Consider the following 8,492-nt stretch of genomic DNA (forward strand, 5'->3'; position numbering starts at 1 on the left):
GAGGTATCTAACACCCTCAGGCCCAAGGGCCTCTCCTCCCAATGATGTCCAACAAGGCCATTCATATGTGGCCAGAGCCATGGGTTCCTCCATGTGTATTCTTTGGTTGGTGGTCCAGTTCTGGGAGCCCTGGGGGTAGGGGGTGTCTGGCCAATTGACACTGTTGTTCCCTCCATGGGGCTGCAAACCCCCTCACCTCCTTCAGTTCAGCACCATGGCTTATGTGTGGAGGCCAGAGGCTGTTCTTCCACTGTGAGGTCTGTGCAGCAAGTATTTTTACCCACTGCCCCATCTCCCAGGCCTTCAAAAGTATTCCTTTCCTGTAGAGATTTTTAGGTGGAGTGACCTGGAAGAGCTGTAACCTTGAGCAAGATATTTAACCAACCACTTTAAGCTAAGATTTCACCATTGTAGACAGACAAAACTGCTGACTTAACTTACAAAATTTAACTGATTTAACTTATTGAGAGGGATTAAGCTCAAAGTACTTCATAAACAAACCAAGACAGCAAGCGTTTGGAGTATTAATACGCAGTATTATAATTACAACATTACCAGCTCTTAGTCCCTCATGAATCATGCTTGGATTACATGGCGACAAACCGAGCCCTTCAAAAAGGAAATAGCGCAAAGGAAGCAGAGGACGGAAGGCATACTGATGTGGTTCTGAGTCAGAGAAACCATACTTCCAGGTCAGAAATGTGCACCACTTCACTGCCAGAACCCACAGCGCGAATAACATGCACCTGCGTACAGCAAACAGCTCAGCTTAATTGAAGAAAACACATAAATCACAGGAACCTGAGGTTATCGGACTGCAAGGATAAAAGGACAAAGTGACAAAGAGAGCAATTTCATTTAGCATATCTCTACAGAGAAGGATTTTTCTCTTTCAAGGTTTACCACCAAGGGCTTCACCCCATACAGTTAAAAGCAGCAGCAGCCAATTCATCACGAAAGTGATATTCACACAAAACATTCAATAGTGACCCCAAACATCAGCCACTTAAGTGGAATTGCAAAGCACTCAAGAGAGAAGGCTGCAATCAGTGGGTGGATTGAGATGTGAACGACGGATTTCACTGAGGAGGCCCTTGGCAGTCCTCCCTGCTACTGGGGAGGGTCTTTGGGGGAGGAGCGATTAAGGCCAGCATGCAGCCAGAGCAAGCCAGTGTTCATCCTGGGGAAGGGAGGGCATCCAGGGGGAAATGGGAAGCAACTGCAGGTGATGCTGACCCACATTCACAATGTTCAATGGAGTGGTTTAATTCCCAAATACTAAAACTGATGCTTTACTTCTTGTTCTTAGTTAATTTCTCTTCTAAATTTATTATTTAGTAGACCAAGATCCATAAATAGCTGAACATGACAAAAAAAGCTTCTCTGTATTTATCTTAGGAACTCCAGCATACAGAGAACCTGGAAGGCTGAGGGAGGTGTTCATTCCGTGTGCAGAAGGGTTGAGAACCATTTTCAGTTTCTTCAAGACAAGGTATTTACAGTGGAATAGCTCTAACAAATACTGTAGAGTTCCACTTTTTTTCTAGAATGATCCCAACTCAAATATACTTAACTTTCAATTCATATTATTTAAGACCAGATGAGGGCATGGCTTTCAAGGTTACCAACCTGGTGTAAATGTTCATTTAACTTGGTTCCTTCTCCACAAAGAGAGAGTTAGATACCATAGTCTAATAGTCACACAGCCTCCAGCCTAAAAAGGACTTGGTCAATTTATTTCTAAAAGTGTCCCTAGAAGTCACTGGCCTTTCAAGAACCTCAGAACTGGGCATCTGAAGCTTTTTGGCACTGCTCCCACATTCTTAAAGGGATATATTATTTGGCAGAGAACAAATTGAGTGTTTTTTTGCTCACTATGTCAACATGGCCTTCTTAAGAGTGTTCCCCAGATATCCTAGTCAGTTTTTGAAATGTAGGGAGACAGCTGGATAACACAACCTTAACAACATATAAACAGACCACATAAACAAAGGAAGTTCAGAGAACACACTTTCCATCCCCCGCCTCCACCCTGAACTCTCTCAAGTTTGTATTACTCAACCCATATGGCTTCAGATACATTTTCTCAGTGTCACTGAGCAGTCAGGCCCCTAAGAAATGAGTAATAAAGTGGGTGGAAGATAAAGGGGCCAAGATCAACAAAAGAAGGAAATGAAGAAAAGGCCAGTGAAAACCAGAGGCCTCTAATGTAGTCCAGTAAGTTGGAAAATATAATGATTCTCAAGAACATGGTTTAGACCCCATGGGAATGTGCTTTCATTTGGTCCATGATGGGGTGATTCAAACTGAATCATGGCTACTAAGACACCGAATGCCAAAAGTCCTCCAAGCACATCATCTGGGCCTGATAATGTATCAGTACAGAGGTCACAGTGAACTTTACAATCCCATGCAAGGCACTTAGGACATTTAATGAATGCTACTCTGGAAGGAGAAAGAAATGTGTACAAAGGCAAAGCAACATACACAAACTTGCTTCTCTGCTGCGGTTTACACAAGTATCATGCAAGACACCTCCTGGCAGAGGGGCCCACCCGACTCTTCTGGCTATAGTCCTAAAAAAAAAAATCCTATTATTTTGAGGCTTATGCTTTGAACCGAGTCTGCACCTTAGCTTTGGAAGCCCCAAATTCTGTATAACACTAACTATTCACTTAGCCAGGAGCTAATTTAAGATATCTTAATAACTGATATAAAGTTAGAGTTAAAATTATATCCATCATACTAACTAACCATTCTCTCTGCATAGCAAGTCATAAAAGGAGCATGGCTTTGGGGTATCTGGAGAGATGGCCCAGTGGCTACTTTCCCTACCAAGAGTGAGGATATATGTACAAAGCTGGCAGATGTAATCCCAGCACTTGGGAGAGTGAGATGGATTTCCCGGGGCAAGTTGGTTAAGACAAGCTGAATCAGGAAGATCTGGGCTCAGCTGAGAGACTGTCTCAAAACAAAATGAGGAGAGCAAGTCACCTGAACTCAACTTCAGGCTTCCACATGTGTGCATACTCATGTGCACTTACACATACATGCAAACATGTACATACTCAACAAATAATAGCAAGAGAAATGTGGCTTTTGTTAATATAGGACAACAAAAAAGGGAACTGGGTGATGTTTAAAAAATCTTCCTTGGACCAGGGAAAGGAATAGTGCTTGCCAAGCAGCTCTGATGACTCGGGTTTAACCCTAGAACCCATGGTAAAAGAGAGAACCAATCTTTGGGAGCTGTTCTCTGACCTCCACTCATAAGCCATGCAACATGGGCACCTGATGGGCAAAAGTGTCTGTTGTGTGAGTCTGATGGCCTGCCTTCGAGTGCCATAACCCACAGAAAGCCAGAGCCACTGTGATCCCTGAACTCCTACAGGAAGACCGGAGGTCACTTCAGAACTCCCTGGAAGCTTACTGGAGTATACATGCCAGGAGCATGCAGGGTGACAGAAACAGAGACCGCCTCACTAGATGGAAGGAGAAAACTTCAAAAGTTGTCTGGTGACCTTTACATGAGTTCTATGACATGTGTATATCCACATCCACACCCCTTACCCCTCCTACAAAATAATACAATACAATAAAATAAAATACAATAAAAAAGGAAAAAAACCTCAACTATATATCACCTACAAAGAAAACCACTTTAAATATAAAGATGCATACAATAGAAAGGTATAGAGAGACACCATACTAACAAAAGGAGGTAGAAGTCACTAATAATTATTCCAGATTAAAAACTTTTCCTCTGCAAAAGAAAATGTCAAAGGAATGAAAAGTAGGTTTCAAATTGGAAGAAATATTTGTAAAAACCACATCTAATAAAAGAACAATTTAAAAACGGACCAAAACCTGCAGAATAGAACCTTATCAAAGAAGATAGGCAGAGGCACAGAGGAAACAATGCATATTACTAAGTAAAAGGTATCAATATGAAAAGTAATATTGCACGAGTCTACTAATTTGATATAAGTATATATGATGTTCAACATCACATGACATTAAGTAACTGCAAATTAAAACTACTACTATCTATTAGATGGCCACAATCCAAAATACTGACTACACTAAGTGCTGGCAAAGACAAGGAGCAACAATAATCTCCACTGTTGGTGGGAATGCAAAATTACTATGTAATTCTGAATTCATGATCTTAGGTATTTGGTTAATTGAGTTAAAAACTATGTCCATATAAAACCTGTTAGACATGAGTATTTATAGTAGTTTTCTTCATATCTGCCAAACCTGGATATAATAAAGATATCTTTTAGTTGGTAAATAAAGTGTGGTATAACTAGATAATAGCATGTTATTCAATAATATAAAGACTGAGCTAGCAAGCCATGGCAAGGCACAGAGGAAACAATACATATTACTAAGTAAAAGGCATCAATATGTTTTTTTTTTTAATTTATTTATTATATATAAGTACACTGTAGCTGTCTTTAGACACTCCAGAAGAGGGCATCAGATCTCATTATGGATGGTTGTGAGCCACCATGTGGTTGCTGGGATTTGAACTCATGACCTTCAGAAGAGCAGTCAGCAGTCAGCACTCTTAACCACTGAGCCATCTCTCCAGCCCCTGTTTTTTTTTTGTTTTTTTTTTAAGATTTATTTATATGAGTACACTGTCTCTGTCTTCAGACACACCAGAAGAGGGTATCAGATTCCATTACAGATGGTTGTGAGCCACCATGTGGTTGCTGGGAATTGAACTCAGGACCACTGGGAGAGCAGTCAGTGCTCTTAACCACTGAGCCATCTCTCCGGCCCCAAAAGGCATCAATATGAAAAGTAATATTGCATGAGTCTACTAATTTGAAATCCTACAGAGCAAAAATAACTAGTTGTTGCCAGGATTTGGTGTGGGGAACAATGGATGTGGAGCTTTTTAGTGAACTGAAATATCCTGTAGGGCAATTCAGCAAGGGACAGATATCATACATCCATAGCATGCATGCCATCAAGAGTCAACCTCGGTGTGAATTATAGTGATGTGCCAATTTCGTGCTGATTACTACAGATGTGCCATTCTGGCCAGGATGTTGACAGTGGGGTCAGCTGGGGTGTGTGGGAATGGTGAATACATAGAATTCTACTTGCCTCACTTTTTTTTTTATTAGATATTTTCTTTATTTACATGTCATATGATATCTCCTTTCCCAGTTTCCCCTCTGGAAAAAAAAAACAAAAAAACAAAAACGAAAACAAAACAAAACACCCACCCCACACACACTGCTCACCAACCCACCCTCTCCCGCTTCCTGGCCCTGGCATTCTCCACTTGCCTCACTTTTCCCATGGGCCTAGAGTTACTTAAAAAATAGAGTTCATTCATTTAAAATTACTGTGTTAGATTTTTAGCAATTATATAATTTACATGTCTTTTGGCACATAACCAGGTGGGCATAAATACAACAGACTTTGCTATGCCTGCACACTCAAGTGGAGGAAGTGGAAGTACAAAGGCTTACTACAGCATCACCTACTAGCTGCGAACATTTAGCTAAGAACATTCAGTAGGCTGTGGGCATTAATAAGTATGTTTTACAGTGGGGATAAGAACACCGTTAATCCTACTTGGCAGTTAACTAGGCTTCAGTTAAAAAAGACTGAGTAAAGAACTCTTTTGCTGTAGGTTTTTAAATGGGACAAGAGGAGAAGAGATGAGAACAGGTAATCTGCGAGGGCTGAGGCAGGGAGAGGCAATCAGTATAGAAAGTTCTGAAATAATGCTCAGAGAGCTGAGTATCCTTGACCTCGGACTTCAGTCATGTAAGACTGAGTGAAAACGAAATAAGAAGAGAAAGAGAGTGAGATGGCCCTTTTAGGTGGTGGGCACACGGCTAATCCCAGCATTTGAGAGGCTGAGGCCAAACCCACCCAGACCAAACCCAAACCCAAACCCAACCAACCAAACCAACCAACCAACCAACCAACCAACCAACCAACCAACCAACCAACCAAATCAAACCAACCAACCAACCAACTAACCAACCAACCAACCAACCAACCAACCAACCAATCAACCAACCAACCAACCAACCAACAAAACCTAGGGGGACTGGAAACTCAGTGGTTAGAACACTTGGTGTCGTGCAGAGGACCCAGGTTCAATTCCTAGCACTCATACCACAGCTCATGATATTTATAATTCCAATCCCAGAGAATCTGATGACCTCTTTTGGCCTCTGTGGGCACCAGGCACATTCACACGGTGAACAGACATAGATTCAGGCAAAACACTCATAAATATTAAAATAAAACAGCAACAACACTCCAAACAGAGATAGGTCTAGTGGCACATTGCTTTAAAACACTGGAATTGGGAGGTGGTAGCTGTAGGATCAATAGTTCTGGGCCAACTTCAGCTATATAGTGAGTCTGAGGCTAGCCTGACCTACACAGTGAGATCCTGTCTCAAAAATTCAAAAACTAGAGCAGAGAGATGGACATAAGGAAGTATTTGGCTAGAAGCTGGGCAGAACACATAGAATACAGGGTTCTTCTAGAATTTCAGCTCAGGCTCCTATGACTGTTATGGATTTTTAAAAATTATGGCAGTCTAGCCTAAGAATGAGATAGCGGAAAACCAAATCTTCATTTTTTCAACCATTCAGCAAACATCCATCGGCTACCTACCATGTTAGGCTTTTCTATACACTGGGGATGTGATAAGATGATCTCAATAGGCAAAAATCCCAATCCTTTAGAAATTCACAGTATGCTGAGGCAGACAGACCAAAACTACTGAGTGAAGTGAATGATGCTATACAGTGAGGTTTAGGGACTGAAGGGGAGTGGGTATCTTATAGGTAGAGGCTAAGAAACCTTCAGTGCCCTTTCCTTTGTGTGTACGTATGTGAAGGAAGAACAGGCCCAACAGATGGAACACCTATGTGAAGGGGCATGCCCAGTGAGGCTGAAGAAGAGGGCAAGCGGGGCTGGTCAGAGCCAGAGGCAAAAGCAGTAGTTTGAGAGCTAACCTCAGCACTAAGCTATGAAGGTTACATTAAGGGTTTGGCTTATGTCCTAGAAAGGAAGCTACTAAAAGTAAATAAGGTATGAGATCTAATACTTTTATGGGGTCACTCTGGCTGTGGGCAGGCAAAGGGGGAAATGGGTAGAGACCATGAGGGTGGCTTCTGCAAGGAACTGGAAAGCTAACAGAGGCTTGTAGTATAGGTGTGAAGTAGTTAGAGTCTTGATAATTGAAGGGGGAGTCAGCCTGGAAGTTTAAAACAAACCAAATGCAATTAGGAATAAATACAGGGAACTGTGCCCTGTATATACATTAACCATGGTCTATTGATCTGATTAATAATAAAGGGTGGGCTGTACTGAAAATATACCATTTGTAATTTTTTTGAACGCAGATAGGTATTTTGTTACAGGAGAAATAACTCAACTGCCATACATTGCCTGTAGCTCATACATTTTCAACAATAAGCCCATGTTCCCTCTATTCATCATGGGATCAAGACTGTATTTGCTGTCAATAGTGGGCAGCTGTGCTTTATGGCATTTTACGGTATGCTATCTCTCTTGGGCTAGAGATGTTCTTCAAAACCAAGAAAGGAAAAGAAGAGGCCAGAGTTAGAAACAAACATAAATCTGCCATCTTGTTTAGGATGTTTATGAAGTAACAGTTTTGCCAATATAGGAATTAAATAATTAAAAGAAATCCCTCACTCAATTTCTTTCTAGACAGTAAATTCCTGTACATGAACATGCATCCCCTTAGGTGGAACTCTTACTATTATGACACAAATGTACTGGAAGGAAAAAGTCCCCACAAAAGTTAAGTGGTAACAGGAAAAATAAAAATACCACTTTCTTCTGCCAAAGCAAAACTTGTCATTTTACAGCAGGGTATTTTCTTGGGAGTTTACGGCCCATTTGTTTGGCTGTTTTATGGTGTCTGTTGGTTTTGAACTGCCCTTCCCACACAGCCTACCTAAGCACTGCTTTTATTAGCAGTAAACAAGGAAGTGGATGGCGAAGACTAACTCAGACCAGTAGTAATTCAGTAAAATGTGGCTTCACTTTCTCAGTGTGGAGTACCTTCCTCACCCCCAGGTATACTACAGCAGTAAAAAGGTGGGTATGAGGGCCTGGGATGCAGCTCAGCTGCATCAGTGCTTGGATAGCATGTGAGGGGTCCTGGTACTGAACTTAACCCTACATGAACTGACCATGCTGGTACATGAGTGTAATCTCAGCACTTGGGAGGTGGAGGCAGGTAGGTTAGAAATTCAAGGGCACTCTTGACTTTACACACCCTGAGTTCAAGGACAGCCAAAGTTAAAAGAAACACTAACTCAAAACAAGAAATTAAGCTGGACAGTTGTAGTGCACACCTTTAACCCCAGCACTCAAATTTGAATTGTGAGTTCGAGGCCAGCCTACTCTAGTGAGCGAGTTCCAAGACATGCAGAGCTCAACAGTGAGACCCCGTTTCAAAACAAAAACAA

General features: G+C 41.6%; 1 protein-coding gene across 3 annotated transcripts in view; it reads right to left on the minus strand.

Annotated features, from left to right (window-relative positions):
* Hmg20a (high mobility group 20A) overlaps nucleotides 1-8,492 on the minus strand; it is an 80,703-nt gene that overhangs the window by 33,358 nt on the left and 38,853 nt on the right. The window lies entirely within an intron of this gene.

This window comes from Mastomys coucha, unplaced genomic scaffold (genome assembly GCF_008632895.1).
Source record: "Mastomys coucha isolate ucsf_1 unplaced genomic scaffold, UCSF_Mcou_1 pScaffold23, whole genome shotgun sequence".
Taxonomy (NCBI): Eukaryota; Metazoa; Chordata; class Mammalia; order Rodentia; family Muridae; genus Mastomys; species Mastomys coucha.